We start from the raw sequence: 20931 nt of genomic DNA on the forward strand, positions 1-20931 counted from the left end.
CAATTAGTTTCTCTTCTGTGATTACGGTTAACAGCATTTCGAAAGGCTTATTTTCTTCTGGGAGGGCTGTAAATCCTAATGCCTGAGTCCAAGAGACCTTCTCTGATCACTATCGCCTAGTTGTTGCCTTCTTTGATCACTATCGCCTAGTTGTTGCCGCAATCTTAACAATCAATCATCTCCCCTTGGGTGCCCCGACCACGCCTATTGCTCAGACCACGCCCACCAAGTCGCCCTCCCTCCCACCTCATGGCTCCGCCCCAGGCCTAGCAGAGGAAGATTCTCATTGGTGAAGAAGTTGCTCTGGTCCCGCCCCGGCGAGCGGCGATAGGCCGAGCTGGCGTGGGGCGGTGGCGGTTGGCTGCCTGGGGACGGGTCCCTGGTCTTGCCCGTCAGGGTAGCTGGCGGCAGTGGCGGCTTTCGGGACTGGGTTGTCAGTCCGTGAGCGGAGGGGGAAGATGGCTCGCGGGGACCCGTTCTGCTAGGAAGAAGGGGGGCAGGTGGTGCTGCTTACTCGGGAGAAAGCAGAGCAGCCGCCGTCGCTGTCGCTGCGAGCCAGACAAGTCGAGGTTCTGGAGGTGGAGCCTGGAGAGCCGTTCTGGTGAGTCCGGCCGAGCGAACCGCGCCGGGCCCCCAGGGCGGCCGGCGACCGATAACTTTTTTGTCAGGGAGGAGCCGGGGCGAGGCGGCGGCGGGGAGAGCACCGGGACTTTGTCCCCGGGGCGGCGGCTTCGTTGGAGGTAACGGCTCCCGCGCGAGGCGCCGTCGTTGGGCGTGAGACGGTGCTGGGCGCCTGGGGCGTCCGGAGGTCTGGGGAGCGGGACCGGATGGTGGGCTGCGGCCGGCGGCTTCTCGCCCAGAAGTTGGGCGCAGCCCGCCTGCTGCCTGGGCGGCGGTGGCAGCTTTGTGCGCGCGGACTCGGGTCTTTCTCCTTCCCCGGCCAGGAGCCCTCCGACCTCCGGGCGTGACCGGGGTGCAGCCGCCTCGGCCCGACCCGCCGCCCCTCGGCGGGGTTGGCCTGGGGTGGCACCCCGCCACCCCCGCCGCGGCTGATGCTCCGGCCTGACCTCCCCTACCCCTCCCACCCCTCCTACTCCTGCTTGCCACTTCAGCGAGGCTGCCGCTATCCGTTCAGTCTAATGGCCAAAACGGTCACTGTCGTCCCCCTCGTCTTTGAAAGCTGCATTCGCCTCGGTTCCCCACCCCCCCCACCCAAGTCGGACAGATTCACAAAGCAGGCACGATTCCTTCCTTGGTTATTTACACCGGAGATCTCTTCTGCAGCCCTTGCCCTCTTCTTACTAAGAGTTAGTCCTCTCCTTAGGATGATTCTAACATACTCGAGAATCGTCAGGGTTTTGTCTGAAAATTGTTGCATTGAAAGACCCGCCGAAGTTTGCACGCTTTGGCAAAACTGGGTATCCGCCCTTCGGTGTGCACATGTGTGCGTTGTACCCTCAGAGTTTAGACAGTCCTGATAATTTTTAATTTTGCCCTGGTGTTTTCGTACTCTGCAGAATCGGTTCTCTGATAAATACACTATCACACGCCTGGCAGCCGCTCGGCTCTTCAGGTAGGGGGAGTTTATTCCGCTGGCAGCTTCTACTTATCTCAGAGACCGTACTACCGGCAGGAGGGGCCAGGCTGTCCTTTGGCAAATTGTTTGTCCTTTGGGTCACCCGGTAGTTTTGGGGGCAGGTATGACACCTCTTTGGTTCGTGTATCATTTTACAGTTTGAAATTTTCAGCTTTTAAAATCTTATCTGCATAAAGTCATAAATATTGGTCTAACCTTGAGTCAATGTGATAGTCCTGGGAGGCTTGTTTTCCATAAGAACATTCTCCTAACATCCATAGGTCACCGCCCCGCCCCCGGGCCCCAATTTCTAAGCATTTTTTTCTTTAGGTTAATACATTTTAAGTCCAAAGCACCATATTTTTGAAGTGCAGGCAAGAAAGAAAGAAAAAAAATATCTGTAGGATATGCTTGATTGGCCAATAGTAGCTTCAAAGTCAGTTATTCTAATAATTCATTTCAACAAAGTGGCAAGGGAGAAAATCATCACCTATTTTAGAAAATAAACTCTGGATTTGGTGTATTTAGCCTTTTTTGATTTACTATACTTGTAACCATAGAGGGATTATAAACCCTCTTAGTTATCAGCATTAACAGGATATGGATAGCCAGATGAGGCATTGGCTAGGTCAGTGTGTTATCCCTGCTATGCTTCCTTGCTTTGTTGTATTCCTATTTTATGAAATCTGCTCTTGGTTGCATTTTTAGAGTGGTGTTGTTTTGACAGTCAGAGTTTAAATATATCTCGTAGTCAACTATTTTACTCAGGATCCTGTTGCCTGATATTTATTTTATAATGAATATTAAGAAATCTTTAAAAAATGTTAGTATCAAGACCATTTTGGGGGGTATCAAGTTTACATTTTGTAAATAATGGAAATTATGTCAAACGTAAAATTTGCACTATCCCAGGCTGAATAGGTGCTAGGGATACAGAAATGAATGTCATAACTCTTGTCATCAAGGAATTTACTGTGTAATATGCAAGACAGATAAGTAAAGTAACAATTATAATACCCTCTGATAAGTGTGAGTAGAGATATGCCTAGTATAGTAAGGGAGCAGAGTAGGAGATGGCTAACTCAGCTTGGATGTATATAAAGTCGGGGGCACACAGTAGAGTTTTAAACTATGACATAATTTTGCCAAGTGCAGGACGTAAGTGAATAACTTTCCAAGAAGAGAATATAAATATAGTCAGTGAGAAAGCAAGGAGGCATGAGAAACCCTGGTAGTTTAGAGAAGTCATTTGTCAGTGACAAGTCCGAAGTCAGTAACGTTGACGTGACTTGAATGCAGGGGTGAGATGGGGAAATGGTGGAAGATGAGAACAGCGAGGGCGGTAGAGGGCCAGATCAGGGCCTTGTATCCTTGGCTAAGGGGGTTGCGTTGAAAGTGATGGGTAAGAAACTGCTTAATGGATCTGTGTTTTGGATCCTCACTCTGGCAGAGTGAGGTAGAATCTGATAGATGCTGTCACCTCGGGAAAGAAAGGAGGAGGAATCAAGACTGAGGATTTGATTTGGTTCCATTGATTGGAAATGAGGAACACATAGATGGAGGGAAGATGATACATTCTATTTTGGATATTTTTGGATTTGAGGAAGCTGTGGAATGTTCAGGTGAAGCTGTAGATAGATGTTTGGATCTAGGATGTGAAACTTGTAAGGGAAATCAGGAATAGAGGGAAGAGTGGAGGTTGAATTGAAGAAGCTGCATTGACTTGGGTATGTTGGAATGACTCAGATTGGGAGTCTTTAGCATAATGAAAGCAGCAGTCAGAGAACAGACAAAAAGCAGATAGGTGGAAGAATAGTGTGAAAGAGAGAAGAGTAGTAGTTAGAAAGGTGGGAAGAACTTCAAGAGGGATGCCAAGGGAGGAGAAATTTTCAAATAGAGGGGGAATGGGTCAACAATTTCGAATTCTTTAAAGAGGTGTCAAATAAGGAGAGACTTCAGGGACCAGTGAATTTGTCAGGAGTCCGTAGGTGACTTTGACAAGTACAGATTTAGCTGAGTGGTGGTTCAGAAACTAGTCTTCAGAAGACTGAGAAAGAATGGATGATGATAAAGTAGACATGCTTGCCTGAGGCATTTTAAGAAAACTGAGGAAGGGAGAGAATGACAGCTATAGAGCAGTGGTTCTCAATCTTACCTACACATTTACAATCTTCTGGGGGAGCTTTTAAGAATCCCGATTTCAAGGGGGAACTCTTGTACCAATTTGGGGAGTGGGACAGGACCCAGACATCAGTATTTATTTCAATAGCTTTATTGAAGTATAATTGGCAAATAATAAACTATACATAGTTAAAGTGTGCAGTTCAATGTTTAACATGTGTTTATACTCATTAAACCATCACCACAATCAAAATCACCTCCAAAAGTTTCCTAGTGCCCCTTTGTAATCTGTCTCTCTCATCCCCTGAAACCGCTGATATACTTTTTGTTACTATAGATTAGTTGCATAGATATTTTAAAGCTCCCTAGGTAATTCGGTAGGCATAGTTGAAACTGCTGCAGAGGGATATGGGTTGAAGAGATATTGTGCTTGTTTTTTTATATGCATAAGGAAAGTGAGAAGTAAGAGATTAGGAAAGTTATCTATTGGAACTAAGTCCCTGAGGACATAGAAGTAGATGGAATTTAGAGCTTTGACTGGTAAGAAAGGAAGACAATTCTGGAAGCAACATCTCTAACAAAGAATATGATATTAAAGATAGTATTTTTTGTTGTTGTTGTTGTTATCAGCATCAAAGTTGTCATCATGTAATATCAAGATTAGTTCTCTGAAATACTCAAAAACAATTAGCATCTTAATATTATGAAAATGAATGCCCCTCAGAAAAACCCCTTAAATGCAGCCTGAGACCCCTGGCACCACCGTGTAATGCTTTGTCATTTTTTTGGAGGGGAGCAGATGGAATTAACAGTTTGACTATTGCTTATTGTTAAGAGCCAAGTACTGCTAGAATCTTTTTGGCCCTCTCAGAGTTAGGCTGCATATCTGCACTGTGGAAAGAGAACATTTAACATTTACAAATCTCCTGTTTAAAGTATTTTTGTTCAGAAGAAATCCTGCTTGCTTGCCCTTTGGATATATGCCTTTTAAATACATTGGAGAAGAAAATCCTTCTTCTGTGTCCCAAATGAGACAGAGAAGAGTTGTGATTAGAAGTTGTCAAAGGCCCACACTTTGGGACTTTCCTGGTGGCACAGTGGATAAGACTCCACACTCGCAATGCAGGGGGCCCGGGTTTGATCCCTGGTCAGAGAACTGGATCCCACATGCATGCCGCAACTCAGAGTTCTCATGCCACAACTAAGGAGCCCACGTGCTGCAACTAAGGAGCTGATGAGCCTCAGCTAAGGAGCCCACCTGCCACAACTAAGACCCGGTGCAACCAAATAAATAAATATTAAAAAAAAAAAAAAAGGCCCACACTTTGTATCCTGAGAAAGGTAATTCTACCCCCCCCCATCCTACCCCACTCCCCCATTCCACTTTTTCTTTTTCTTTTTTTTTTAATTTCTGGCTCAGGTTTTGGATGTAGGTGAAAGCTGAGCCTCACTGGTTCTGAGGTCCAGGGTTTGTTCTTCAGTCTTGTTTCTTACCTTTGGCAGGGGGCTGAAAGCAAATGGTTAATATCTAAATATTATTTGACATTGCACTTGAGCATAACTAAAGGTGGGGTGAAAAATTTTGTCTGATGGTTTCCTAGAGTTCTGAAAATTTCTTTCATTGTGATTAAAGTATAAAAGTATGATCAGACCTAGAGAGGGTAGGCATCCCTAGTTTTGGTGCAGCCTAAAAGAGTGGGACTATCAATGTTAACATGATTTTGGGTACTATTGTTACTATAGTCAAAGCAATATTGTAAAAATTCTGTATTTTCTTAATTCCTAATGTAATACGTAATAATTGTAGGAAATTTGGAAAATTCAGGAAAGCATAAATGATAAATAACATAATACCTTCACCCATTGATAATCATTATTAATACTTTGGTGAATATCCTTATACGTCTTTTTAAATGGGATTTACTCTTTTTTTTTTTTTAACAAAAACCCCCTCCCATATTGTAACTATCCTTTTTCTGTTGTTGTTCATGCTGTTCTGTTTCTAGCTTACTTTTACATAATTGAATGAATAGTTACCCGAGTCAATAAAACGTTATTTTTTTACAACATAACATCATTTTAAATGTGTGGCTAATATTCCAGCATATGGATTTACCATTATTTATTTAACCAGCATTTCAATTGTTAAAAATTTAAGCTCTTTCCAATAATTTTGAATGAATCATGTAGCAGTTAGCTTCTTGATGGATTAATCATTGCCCGTATCTCTATTTACTTAAGACAAATTCTGAAATCAAAAGGTATCATATTTTAATTATTTTTGATAGATATTAATAGACTGCCGTCCAGAAAGTTTTAATTAATATTCATTTTTGTTAATTGTGCTTGAGAATGTCAGCAACCTCTCCATATTAAAAATCTGCCATTTTGATATGAAGAGTTATATCTTCTATAAATTTTTTTGTTTCATTGGTTATTAGTTACTTTAAATATTTGTATTTTTTGTGAATTATCTATTACTGTACTTTGTTTATTATGATATAAAGATATGATATGGAGACTTTTAAAAACTGAGTTATGAGAGCTCTTTGTATATAAAACTATTAGACATTGGTCAAATTACAATGCAAATAATTTCTCCAGTTTGTCATTTGCATCCTAATTTTGTTTTTGGTGTGAATTTTTTCTTTTTAAACAGATTTTTAACATTTAGTGTAGTTAAATCTATCAAATTTTTCTTTTATGGTATCTGCCTGCTTAGGAAAGCCTTCTTGCATTCCCAAATTATGTAAGTAATTACCTCTATTTCCTTATATTACTTTCAGAGTTTTAAAAAACATTTACATCTTTAATCTATTTGGAATGTATTTTGAGGTAGAGTGGCAAGTCAATTATTTTAATACTATTTACTGAATAATTATCTTTTCCCAGAGGTTTTAAATGCTTTCTTTTTTATATACCAATTCATGATTTTTTTTCTAGGTTTTCTATTCTGCTTCATTGGGCTATATGTTTTGCTCCAGTAACTCCAAACAGTTCTAATTATTATAACTTTTTAATGTCTCTTACTATAAGGTTGTGTGAATTCCTATTATCTTTTTCAAAACATTTTCAGTGTTTCTCATATATTTTTTTCAGATTGCCTCTAATTCAGTTTATTAAGACCCTGAAAGAACCCAATTGGAATTTCTAAACTAATGTTTTAGAGATAGCTGTGATATCTTTACAATATTTTTGTCATTCCTTCTAGTCATCTTTTATGACTCAGTGTTTTGTAGTTTTCTTCATGTGGTTCTGCCTATTTTTAAAGTTGATTTTTGGTATTTTAAAACTTGTTGCTATTGTGAGTGGAATATTTTTTCATTGTATTTTAAAGAGGATTGCATCTTCCTGGTGGAACATAGAAAAGTTGGTGACTTGTGTATACTGTTTTCTAACTGGTTATTTTACAAAATTCTTAATTCTAATAGTTTTTATTGGATTTTGTAATAAGACAGTTATAGCCTTTGTAAATGATGATGATTTTGTTTTCTTGCCAATATTTAACCCTTTCTTTTTTAAAAAATTACACTGATCGGAATGTCTAGAAGATTGTTAAATTATAGTAGTGAATAGTGAGCATCTTTGGCTCATTTCTCATTTGAATGAATGCCTTTAGGGTTTCACAGTTGTGTATTCTTTTTGACAATTTTTTTTAGGATGTTAAGGAAATAGTCTTCTATTCCCCTTTTTTGGAGTTGAGGTTAAATTGGAAAAATATATTAAATTTGATCACATACTCTCATAATGTATATTGAGATAATCATATGGTTTTTCTTCTTTTACCTATTGGTTGATGAATTATATTAGAAGATTTCCTAGTGGATTTCACCAATTTTGTCTCTTTGGAATAAAGGCAACTTGATAATAGTATACCTCTTTAAAGCTACATTTGGTTGCTCTGTAAGATCTCTAGTGTTCTTTTTGTATTACTTTTTTTTTTAATTTTTAATTTATTATTTATTTATTATTTTTATTTTTGGCTGTGTTGGGTCTTCGTTTCTGTGCCAGGGCTTTCTCCAGTTGCGGCGAGTGGGGGCCACTCTTCATCGCAGTGCGCGGGCCTCTCACTATCGCGGCCTCTCTTGTTGCGGAGCAGAGGCTCCAGACGCTCAGGCTCAGTAGTTGTGGCTCACGGGCCCAGTTGCTCCGCGGCATGTGGGATCTTCCCAGACCAGGGCTCGAACCCGTGTCCCCTGCATTGGCAGGCAGATTCTCAACCACTGCGCCACCAGGGAAGCCCTGTATTACCTTTTTACCTTTTTGAGGTTTTGGTTTCTGAATATGCTAGCTTTGTAAAATAGAGAGAGAGAGAGAGAGAGAGAGAGAGAGGTGTTCCATCTTTTTATAAGCTCTGGCAATCTCTTCTTTGATGGTCTGAAATAGTTTAGCTATAAAAATGTCTAGGTCTTTTTGGATTAAATACAACTTGTTGAGATTTTAATATCTGCTACTTTCTTAAGTACTTTGCATAATTAATTTCATTTATCTGTGCACAGCTTTGCAGGATAAGTATTATCCTTATTCTGCAGATAAACTGAGACTCAGAGATTAAGATACTTGTTCAAGAGCAACAGCTAGTTAGTGGTAGAGAGAGTTTAAACTCAATTCCTATCTGATGCCATGATTCATGATTTTTAATCAGTACCCTAATTTTTTCCTTATCAGGACTCTTTCCTTATTCTCTATTACTGAGACGTAAACTTAATTATTTTATTTGAGTGTCTTATTAAGTGTTTTCATCTTTGCCCAATTAATTTCAGTTTTTGGTAACCCTATCTTAACTATTACTGGTTTGTTCTGTTTTGATATCGTATCTTCTGCTGTTTTAACAAATACAGCCCAGTATGGTTATGACAGAAGATACTGGAATGGGAATGGGATGATATTTATTTAATGCACTTTATATAATTCATGTTTTAATTTGTCAGGTGTTCAAGATCAACTTGCATTCCTGAATCCTGTTTTTACCTTGTAAGGAATGTTAAGCGCAACACATCAAGGAGCTTTGGAAATAGTACTTTTCCATTCTAGTTTAAATATTTGTCATTGTTGAAGCTTGCATCAGGGTAGGCTTTTAGTAGTAAATGTTAAATGATATTTGTTTGGTGTGTGCTTTCTGGAACAAAGAGTCTTTTGATTAGCGGATGAACATTAGTTGCTTTCTCATATAAATGCATAAGCATTCATTCAGTTGTTTGCACTAGACCTAATGAAAACATTATATGTGAGTTCTTAAACTGTGCAATGAAAATTATTTGAGGTTTCAGGTATTGGAAGATACACATTCCTCTTCTGTAGAGGAACTTACAGGCTTGGAAATTAAAGAGAATAATGTAAGCCTTAAAAGTGCTTAAGTTGGGCAAGCAATTGTAAACTCTGTTTCTATCTTTTTGAGCTCCTCTGGTTTTTTTTCCCCCTTTAGATGTAAGTAACATTTAATTAATTCAATTAGGATATTGGTTCTAATCAACATACACAGACTGTACTCCCCACCTCCACTAATGGGGGGCAGAAGAAGCTGCCAGTCTGACCTGGCACATAACATGCTCTTTGGATCTAAATGTCAAAGTTCCTGTTGATTTGTTAATCCATAGATATTATTGTGGTGGACGGAGTGACCACATGGTCCTCCAAGCAGTGCACACTTTAGTAGTTGAGAAGAGGGAGAGACTGTTTTGGGAAATTATGAAACTTTGAGTGGGTCTGGATAAAGGAATGTAGAGGAAGGTGGAAGTATTTTAGAAATGGGTGGGGGGAGATGCATCAACTAAGTATGAAAGGTAGAAATGTGCAAATCCAATAGACTGTTAGAGAAGTATGGAAAATCAGAAGAATGGGTTATGTGGGTGATAGAAGCAGAATATTGAAGTCAGTGAAGTCTTCTCAGTAGAGTTTCAGAAAGGAAGATGCTTGTGGCAAGGTTAAGGAGAAGGAATGAGTATCGAGAGAACCAATAGAATTGTCATTTTTGAGGTCATGGAGAGTATATGATGAGAACCAAATATATACTGTAAAGGGGGTTAAGGAATAAATTGGTGGTGAAATAATTGGAGGCAGTGGCAGTAGATAAGGCTACTAAATCAGAAAGCTAATCAGTGAAGAATAAATAAGGATGAAAGTAACTGGAGGGCATTAGAAGCTAATGAAGCTTCTCTCCCAGTTCTATCCCTCCCCCACCCCCTCCCCACAGATCCTGAAAAGCATTTTGTCCAACTGAATGAAGTGCAAATTGTCCAACTGAAAATATTTTGTTAGTGATAATTTGAACTATCATTGAACATCTGTGGTGTGCCAGTGCTTTAGTTGTATTATTTTTAATCCCTAAAACATTCCTGTAATACAGATGTTATCACCTACTTTTCACAGTGGACGAAACTGAGAAAGTTTAAGTAACTTGCTGGAAAGTGGGCATGGTTTTTTTGGACTCTTCATTATGCCATGCTTCTTCTGTTTATTGAGCTGTGTTAAAACACTTGGGGACATTGTAAAGCAACCATACTCCTATAAAATTAATTAAAAAAAAAACACTTGGGGAAGGGGTGGCTGTAAAAGGAATATAAGGTATGATTCCTCTCCTTATAGAAAGGAGTGGAAGAGAAATTTTAGTTATGTTTGCTGTAATTTGTGTTGACTGTATTTTCTATTTAAAATGTTTTATAAAAGGATTCCTTTCAGTAAGCTCCTCTACCATATGTATAATACTTAAATTTTAAACATTTTATCTAGAGATGAAATGTTCTTTTTATCCATGATAATGATTGGTTGAGGGGAAAGGAAGTACAGTCCAAGAAAGATGATGTCAAGAAAAGTCAGGATATGAGAATTCTCTGGTATTCCAGAGGTTAGGACTCCACTCTGTCACTGCCGAGGGTGCAGCTTCAGTCTCTGGTTGGGGAACGAAGATCCCACAAGTTGCGTGGCGCAGCCAAAGGGAGGAAGAAAAAAAAAAAAGGTAGTGTACGAGTAGTTCTTTTCACTGTGAGAGCTGCCAAGTATGTTATACAATTTTTGGTAGCACCTCAGAAAGTCTAGTTTCTTCATGGAAATCATACTGAGCTTGTCACGAGATGGTAATCAGGGCAGATATTTTTCATGACACCAGATTATAAAGCTTCAGAGTTTATTGTAGTATAATGTGATTTATTGAATTTGGATTCCATCAGTCAGGAATTGGTTATTGGTGACAGAGTCTAAACAGATGTTTAATTTTCTGTTATAAACCCTTTCTTTGGAAAGAATGCATAATTGAAAAGAAATACGTAAACTACTTTAGGGATTAAACATTCTTACAGGACTTTCAAGTACTTTGAGAGGAACCAACATAGAAATTTTTGCTGTACTAATTTTAGTTTCACATTCAGCTGCAAAGCAACATCTAAGTTACATTTTGCTATACTAGTATAAGACTTAATATTATTAAAAACTTTATTTAGAGGATTTCCCTGGTGGCACAGTGGTTAAGAATCTGCCTGCCAATGCAGGGGACACAGGTTCGATCCCTGGTCAGGGAAGATCCCATATGCTGTGGAGCAACTAAGCCCATGCACCGCAACTACTGAGCCTGAGCTTTAGAGCCTGTAAGCCACAACTACTGAAGCCTGCACGCCTAGAGCTTGTGCTCCACAGCAAGAGAAGCCACTACAGTGAGAAGCCCGAGCACCGCAACGAAGAGTAACCCCCGCTTGCCACAACTAGAGAAAGCCCGCGCGCAGCAACGAAGACCCAACGCAGCCAACAAAAGAAAACAAAACTTTATTTAAAAAATAATTTTATAATTCAGCCTCTGCTAAAACAAATTGACTGTGACCCCAGTTAGTATGAATCAACATGATCATACTGGGACTTCCCTGGTGGTGCAGTGGTTAAGAATCCGCCTGCCAATGCAGGGGTCATGGGTTCGATTCCTGGTCCGGGAAGATCCCACATGCCGCAGAGCAAATAAGCCCGTGCACCACAGCTACTGAACCTACTCTCTACAGCCCGTGAGCCGCAACTACTGAGCCCACGTGCTGCAACTACTGAAGCCTGCACGCCTAGAGTCCTTGCTCCACAACAAGAGAAGCCACCACAATGAGAAACCTGCGCACCGCAACAGAATAGCCCCTGCTCTCCGGCAACTAGAGAAAGCCCACGTGCAGCAACAAAGACCCAATGCAGCCAAAAATAAATAAATAAATAAATTTAAAAAAACCCAAAAAACCATGATCATACGGAACTATTTATTTCATCTTTGGTTACTATAATTTTTTAAACCAAGAAAAACAACTATGTTAATAAGATCCACTGAGTTTCTGATTGAGACAAATCAAATAGAATTTTGTAGTGTAGTTAAGATTTGTTGCTTTTTTTATTATGGCTCTATTTTATTATTATGTTGCTTTTATTATTATGGCTGGATTATTTTGGGTCTATTACATTACCACCATTAACTGTTTACTTGCATTTTTTCATTGTACCCTCCCTTTGTCTGCACATTTTCTAATTGAGCATCTGAACTTCTGTTGGCAGATGTCATTAATGGTTGAGCATCTCATTCCAATTTTTGAAAGGGCAGTGACTCACCTTAAGACATCAACCCAACCCATGAGTCACTTGGAATTTGGTTCTCCTAACATTTCTCTCTTCTTTTGTCTCCAACATTAGAGAAGGGAAAACTGCCGCTTAAGAATGCAAAAATCTTTAAAGGAATTAAAATAGAGCTGTGCTTTAAAAAGTGTATTTCTATATGCTATCGTTTTGGGGAAAGAGAGAGGAAAGAGAGGTGAATGATAGCAAAATGATTGCAAGATAATATTTACATTGGACTTTCTTCAACATTCCTCCTCATTTTCCTCATAGCATTTGGTTTTATTTGCTTATACCCTGATTTGCCTTGATTTGTTTCAAAAGGGATTAAAGGACACTCATTTCTGCTGTGTTTTAGGTTTACTTGTTTCCCCTAATAGACTGTGAATCCCTCAAGTCAGCGACTATGTCATACTCATTTTTGTAAATCTAGCATCTAGGACATAGAAGACATTTAATAGTTCATAACTAAATGGATGATATTTAAGCGCCTCTGTACAAGAGAAGAGAGGTTAATTGCTGCAATCCTAGTTAATTGCATGCAGCTTTGATGGCGTTAATGGACAGAATTGTGTCTGTCCCCCCACCCCATTCCTAATCCCCAGTACCTCAGAATGTAACCATATTTGGAGATAAGGTCTTTGTAGAGGTACAAATTAACTTAAAATGAGGTAATTAGGGTAGCTTCTAATCCAGTGTGACTGGTGTCTTTATAAGAAGAGGAAATTTGGATATGACTTTACAGATGGAAGATAATGTGAAGGCACAGGGAGAAGATGGCTGCAAACCAAGGAGAAAGGCCTGGAACAGAACCTTTCCTTAATGGCTCTCAGCAGGAATCAACCCTGCTGACACCTTGATTATTAGACTTCTAACCTCTGGAACTGTGAGAAAATAATGTCTATTGTTTAAGCCACCCATTCTGTGGTACTTTGTTACAGCAACCCTAATGAACTAATACAGCTGGCTTGTATGCTTGGCTATAACAAAATCTGATACCCTTAATTTGCCTATTTCCAAGGAACAATTTGCTACACTTAATGTCAAAACCTTAGAACTTTTTACTCTTCCCCCAGCCAAGACAGGGGAAAGAGAAATTTGTATGGCTTAAGGGAGAAAGTAATAACTACACATCTCAAATAAATAAATAAATAAATTAAAAAAAAGTAAACAATAACTATTTGTCTCCTTCCACTTTCCTACCAGTACAGTCAATGGCAAGCAGCTAGCTAATTCTCTAGTTTAACTGAATTTGTTTGGTTTGGCATGGAGGAAGTGTTTATGAGTTATTTGTGTTTAAGTGTTCAAGAGCTGCCGCTAAACCTGGTTGCTTTTTCAAAGTATGGAGATGGAAGAGGAAGACTGAATAAAATAGTTATTGTGATGTTAATTTGAACTAATTGCTTGCGCATAATCTCAGCAACATTACTTTGCCTGTGTTATAATCAACAGGGCAGAACAATGTGTCTTTTATAGTGTTTTGAGACACTTCGTTGAAAGAGAAAATTTTGGACGTGTACAAAACAAGAACACTTGCTCTATCATCATTTGGAAGTAGTTTACCAGAGTACTGAGAATAGGGTAAACTAAATTAACTAGCAAACTGAATAAACCTCTCAGTCCTAGAGTTAAAAAAAAAATTGTTTGCCATAAAGCAAAACAAAACAAACAACAAAACCCTCCAATTTATGGGCAGTCAGAATTTTAACCTAATTTTGGCATTTAAGCTTCAGTCACATCCACACAGTCTGGAGCACCCTTGTTAACAGCCTGTAGTACCCTTGTTAACAGCCTGTAGTTACTGTGGTAAATACCAGCGTTACACTTTTTCATCCCCTTTCTTTTCCTTCATTCCAGTTGTTGAGAAAAATACTGAAACCAAGAATTTTCTCAAAGTCACTTGCAGAGCTGGGTCTCATTGTAAATTGAAGACTTTTGCTGTGTTACCCTACCATGTTTTTCTATGACCGTGTAGTTCTCAACTTGGCTGCCAAACAGAATCACCCATGTAATTTATTTTCGCCTACCAATTTATTTTGAGATGAAAATATTCTAGTTTTCTGTTTAGAATGAAAATATTAAGAAGGAAAGAAGAAAAGAGTAAATTATTCATGAAACAGTATACTATAAACTTTGAACTGTTGTGTGCTGTGGGTAGGGATTGTTGATAGCATGAAGAGTGATTGAGAATGGGGACTCTAGAGTTGGGCTGCTTGGGTTCTAAATCTGACTCAACTACTTACTGGTGTGTGACCTTGGACAAGTTATTTCTTTAAGCTTCAGCTTCCTTTTTTTTGTGAAATGGAGATTATATTAATTTACCATTTAGGAAGTCTGTGAGGATTAAATGAAAATTCTCATAAAGCACTTAACAAAGTGCCAGACACATAAGTGCTTGAGAAATGTTAATCGTTATCACAATATCATCCCTGGACATCTGTTGTTGACACATTTGACTCACACTGTTTTCTAGACTGTATTCCCAATGATGCCAGTTGTGTCTGGACCATAAAGGATCTAATGGGCAAATACACTTGGGAAAATATTTCATTCTAAATAGCTTTCTGGGAGATTCATTAACACAGATATAGCATATTAAAAGGCTCTGACGAGTCCTTTGATTAAAAAGAAAGAAAACTCTAACTTTCTTGAGTAGTTAAATTTTAATAGGGAAAGCCTTTTCTTCTTTGGTACAACTGTTAATATCTTTTAGAACGGTTTGTTTTTGTTTGTTTGGTTTTTTTTTGGCTGTGTTGGGTCTTCGTTGCTGCGCGCGGGCTTTCTCTAGTTGCAGCGAGCGGGGTCTACTCATCATTGAGGTGCACAGGCTTCTCATTGTGTTGCCTTTTGTTGCAGAGCATGGGCTCTAGGTGCACGGGCTTCAGTAGTTGTGGTGCACGGGCTTAGTGGCTCCACTGCATGTGGGATCTTCCCGGACCAGGGATCGAACCTGTGTCCCCTGCATTGGCAGGCGGATTCTTAACCACTGTGCCACCAGGGGAGTCCTAGAACAGTTCTAACAATAGTTTAGGAAGCACTGCCTAAACTATTTGTACTGTGTTTACCTGGTTTAGTGAATTAATAAGGATAGTGATCTTTTTATTTTCCCCAATTATTTGTACTCTACAATAACAATATGATGTATAGTTGGAAGGAGCCAGGAGTTTGGGATTCTAGTAGAATTTCTGTAACTACGTAGGAGAGTGATCTTGTATTTAGCCTGTATATGTGCCTTTTAAAAGTAACAAAATAAATGAGGAAAATGACTGTAAATAGCTGGTTATGTGAAAGATTTGTCATTGAAATAACTTGCCTATTAGATTTGACTTTTTTTCAGCCTTAGTACCAACCGTCATACAACCAGCCTTGCAAATAAGTTATAGGAATAAGAGCTATGTTCGTGATCAAGTCCCTGATATCAAATTAATTATAGAAATAGTCACTAACAAAACTACAGAAGCTTTGAGAAATCTGGTTAAAAATAATTCCTTGACAAGTTCAAATTCTGTATATGGTTAAGAACTTGAGGTTTGGGTTTTTTTTTTTTTTTAACATACTTAATTTAGATTAGTTTGTCACATTCTGATGTTTGTAGCCTAACTTAAATAAAAAATAATAAAATCTATCCTCAAATAGAGATCATTTTTAACATACAGAAATCTGTTGCATTTCTTTACACTAACAATGAAATATCAGAAAGGGAAAGTTAAAAAAAAATTCATTTTAAAATTGCACTAAAAAAAAAAAACCAAAAAAACTTAGGAATAAACCTGACCAAGGAGGTGAAAGATTTATATGATGAGAACTATAAAACATTGATAAGGGAAACTGAAGGTGTTTCAAAGAAATGAAAAGATATCCCATGCTCTTGGATTGGAAGAATTAATATTGTTAAAATGGCCATACTATACAAAGAAATCTACAGATTTAATATGATCCCTATCGAATTAACCATGACATTTTTCACAGAACTAGAACAAATAATCCTAAAATTGATATAGAACCATAAAATGCCAAAGCAATCCTGAGGAAAGAGAACAAAGCTGAAGGCATAACCCTTCCAGATTTCAGACAATACTACAAATCTATAGTAATCAAAACAGCGTGGTATTGGCACAAAAACAGACATATGGATTAATGGAATAGAATGAAGAGCCTGGAAATAAACCCACACACCTGTGGTCAATTCATCTTCAACAAAGTAGGCAAGAATAAACAATGGAGAAAAGACAGTCTCTTCAGCAAGTGATTTTGGGAAAGCTGGACAGCCGCATGTCAATCAATAAAGTTAGAACACACAGTCACACCATACACAAAAATAAACTCAAAATGGCTTAAAGACTTAAATATAAGACACGACACCATAAAACTCCTAGAAGAGAACATAGGCAAAATATTCTCCGACATAAATTGTAGCAGTGTTTTCTTAGGTCAGTCTCCCAAGGCAATAGAAATAAAAGCAAAAACAAACAAATGGGACCTAATCAAACTTATAAGCTTTTGCACAGCAAAGGAAACCATAAACAAAACGAAAAGACAACCTACGGACCGGGAGAAAATATTTGCAAACGATGCGAATGACAAGGGCTTAATTTCCAAAATATACAGACAGTTCATACAACTCAACACCAAAAAAACAAGTCCAATCAAAAAATGGGCAGAAGACCTAAATAGACATTTCTCCAAAGAAGACATACAGATGGCCAATAAGCACATGAAAAGATGTTCAGCTTTGTTAATTATTAGAGAAATGCAAATCAAAACTACAATGAGGTATCACATCACGCCAGTCAGAATGGCCATCATTAAAAAGTCTGCAAATAATAAATGCTGGAGAGGGTGTGGGGAAAAGGAAACCCTCCTACACTGTTGGTGGGAATGTAAATGGGTGTAGTCACTATGGAAAATAGTATGGAGGTTCCTCAAAAAAGTAAGAATTGCCATGTGATGCAGCAATCCCACTCCTGGGCATGTATTCGGAGAAAACTCTAATTCAAAAGGATACATGCACCCCAATGTTCATAGCAGCACTGTTTACAATAGCCAAGACATGGAAGCAACCTAAGTGTCCATCGACAGAGGAATAGATAAAGAAGATGTGGTACATACCTACAATGGAATACTACTCAGCCATAAAAAAGAATGAAATAATGCCATTTGCAGAAACATGGATGGACCTAGAGATTATCATACTAAGTGAAGTAAGTCAGAAAGAGAAAGACAGATACCATTATGATATCACTTATATGTGGAACCAAATGATACAAATGAACTTATTTACGAAACAGAAACAGACTCACAGACATAGGGAACAAACTTATGGTTACCAAATGGGAAAGGGGGTGGGGGAGGGATGAATTAGGAGTTTGGGATTAGCAGATACAAACTACTATATATAAAATAGATAAACAACAAGGTCAAGATCGTACTGTATAGCACATGGAACTATAGTCAATATCCTGTGATAAACCATAATGGAAAAGAATATGAAAAAGCGTATATATATATATATATATATATATATATATATATATATATATATATATATATATATATAAATATATATAAAACTGAATATATATATATAAAACTGAATATATGTATAAAACTGAATATATATATATAACTGAATCACTTTGCTGTACACCAGAAACTAACACAACCTTGTAAATTAAGTGTACTTCAATTAAAAAAAAAAACCACACCCTTCTAAAAAAAAAATAGAGATCATTTGTCAAATAGCATTTCCCTAAACCAGTACTAGTAATGATACCTTATATTCATTTATTCATTTATCATTCTGTAATTTAGAGTGTTTTCACATGCTTTATTTTCTTTATTTTTCTGTTATGTGTGGTAGGTAGGGCAACTATTATGTTTTTCATTTCAATGTCACTTAACAGTCAAATAAACTTTCTGAGCCTTGGTTTCCATGTTTGCCTGGTCACCTTAGAGTAGTTGGTGGAAACAGAACTCTGGCCCCAGCTGCTGTTTTAATTTTTCCCTGTGCTGTTCTTCAGCATCCTTAGAATATTGCCTTCTGTGTGCCACTCATTCAAATTCCTTGTCCTAAATATTTCCTATTAATGTAGCCTGGTGTTTTAAAAATCCTCTTACTGTTTTTTTAAGCACCTAAATTTCTGTACATAGTCATGTTTCCCCCATCCTTGTTTGTCCAGTTCATTTTTTAGACTCAACTATATGGTCTTCATTTAATTTCCATTCAGCTTTACCTTTTGAGATTAAATGCGTGATACCAAGCTGTCACAAGACTGTCCTTCGTATAGGTGCTAGCATGACTAAAATGTTTGTGCCTGTTTGTGAGTGTGTGAGGGCTGAGAAGGAATTGGTGTAGGTTGTCTGTGGTAGTGATAGTTTTCATTTAATTATGAACTAAACAAGCAAATGGTTTTATTAGCTATAAAGGTTAATATTTTTCTGATTGGATTATTTATTTTTGAAACATTCAGGAATCTTTTCATAAAATAACATTTTATGAAACTTTTTTCATCTCACCTGCATTGCCAACATCTCTTCATATCATATCCATAGCAGCAAACTTTAATACTTGTACGTTTAAAATGTTTGAAATGTAAAATATGATTTGCCTACTGAATGGCAAAATTCATATAGGTAAAATTAAATTGGAGATTAACATTGAGGTAGAATAAAAAATTTAACTGTCATGTGGGACAGTTATTTATAATTAATATGATTGTCTATCTAGAGTATTTCAGATAATAGACTGAAGAATTATTGGAACTTTGGATATATATTTCAGTAGGATTATTAGAAATAAAATAAACCGAATGCATAGAAAAACAATGGCTTTCCTAGATACTTGAAATAAGCAGTTACAATTAAAAAGAAAAAATGTAAGGTGTAATAAAAAGAGCTCATTTATAATAGCAGTATAAATTAAACCCTATTAGATAACAAAATGCACAAGTAACCTTAGACCCAGCAATGCTCTTTCTTGAGTCTATCCTATAGAAGTACTTGCAGAAATACAAGAAAATTTGTCACAGCATTGTTCAAATAGAAAAATTGGAAAAAACCATTTTAAAGGGCTGGAAAAAATTTCAAAAAAGGGAAATACCTGTAACTTAATAGATTTAGCTAAAATTGTAATAGTCAGGTTTTTTTTTCCCCACAAAAACCTAATTTCTCTGAATGTGTCCTATGGTGTTTTAGTTATCTGTAACTGTGTAACAAATTACCCCAAAACCAAGTGGCTTAAAAATAACAAAGATGTATTTTTCTCATGATTTTATGGGTTGACTGGGTTCAGCTGGCAGTTTTGCCTTTGCATGGCTAAAAGCAGTCTAGCTGAAACCACTGTGCAGCTGCATTCATGTGGGAGCTTGGCTGTGTCTGAAATCCCCAAGATGGCCTCTCATCCTCCAAGGCCTTTCTTCACATGGCTTCTCATTCACATGTCTATCCCTGAGCTTTTACAGTATGGTGGCTACCTTCTAAAAGGGTATTTCAAGAGGACATGCCTGAGGTGCAAACTTCTATTAAGCCTCTGCTGGCATCATGTTTGGTAAAGCCACTGGTCAAAGCGGGTCACATTGCCAAGCCCAGCATCAGTGTGGGAGAGGACTACACAAAGGTGTAAACTGGTAGGAAGGGTTGTTTGTTGAAGGCCATAAATATAATAGTAATAGTCTACCTCACATGAAGAAAAATGTCCAGGATATATTAGATGGAAAAAGATCAAGTCTCTGTGGAGAGTGATTCCATTTTAGGGGGGAGAGGGGAAATCAAAACACAAATTGACCATCATATCATATCAGTTGGAATGCAGAAGCAGTTATAAAGATCCAATTATGTTCTATTAAGCCAAGACATTAAAGAAATTTGCAAAAATGTGAAACAGAACCACTCTTCTCAATAATTTTTTTGTTTCGAGATTATTAAAAATAAAAATATGTCGATATATAATAGGTTTATTATTGTAATAAAATTTAAAATTTTATCATTAAAAATTTCAAGTATGATAAATGTCAGTAAATATATCCACCATAAACAAAAGCTCTTTGGGGTTCTCAATAATTTTTAAGAGTAAGGAGTTTTGAGAACTGTTGATTATATATTGATGGTATATGCATAGAAAAAAGTTTGAAATAATACAAAATAGTACAACAGTGCTTTCCTTTGAAGAGTGGGATAGCAACAGTGAGATGGATGAACATTTCTTTTAATTATGTGGAAAAGATATAAGTGTAGCAATGAAAGAAAAATCCAATAAAGAAAAATATTAGTGGAGATGGGCGATTAATGTTCTGTGAAAGTGTTTATAATTTTTTGGTTTGTTTTCTTTCTTAATGGAAATTTTGTAATTTTTTTGTAGTTTCATAATAAGCAGAACCCTGTTTTACACTCTACATTGTTGATTTGGTGTATTTCACATAATTTTATCATGATTCTAGTACTTGTAATTATTCCTGTAGAAAATATAGGGTGCTGTCTTGATTCATTTTCTCCCTCAGCTATGCTTCTCCCTTCCTTTGCCATCTGGATTACAGCCTCCTGTGGACACAGATCATATTTTACTGTTCTTTTGCTAACAGTACAAAGTAATAGAAACACTTTGTATTATACTCAGTAGGCACTCAAGGGCTTGTTGAATTATTAACGTTGCAATTTGAATATAGAGTAAT

The 20931-nt window shown here is 37.6% G+C and overlaps 1 protein-coding gene across 3 annotated transcripts in view; it reads left to right on the plus strand.

Moving 5' to 3' along the window:
- Window positions 1–397: 397 nt before the first annotated feature.
- HYCC1 (hyccin PI4KA lipid kinase complex subunit 1) overlaps window positions 398–20931 on the plus strand; it is a 92080-nt gene continuing 71546 nt past the window's right edge. For all 3 annotated transcript variants that reach the window (XM_068550501.1, XM_068550503.1, XM_068550504.1), the window contains exon 1: window positions 398–601. The gene's annotated coding sequence lies outside the window, so the exon portion shown is untranslated. The remainder of the gene's footprint in view (window positions 602–20931) is intronic.

The sequence above is a fragment of the Eschrichtius robustus genome, chromosome 8 (genome assembly GCF_028021215.1).
Source record: "Eschrichtius robustus isolate mEscRob2 chromosome 8, mEscRob2.pri, whole genome shotgun sequence".
Taxonomy (NCBI): Eukaryota; Metazoa; Chordata; class Mammalia; order Artiodactyla; family Eschrichtiidae; genus Eschrichtius; species Eschrichtius robustus.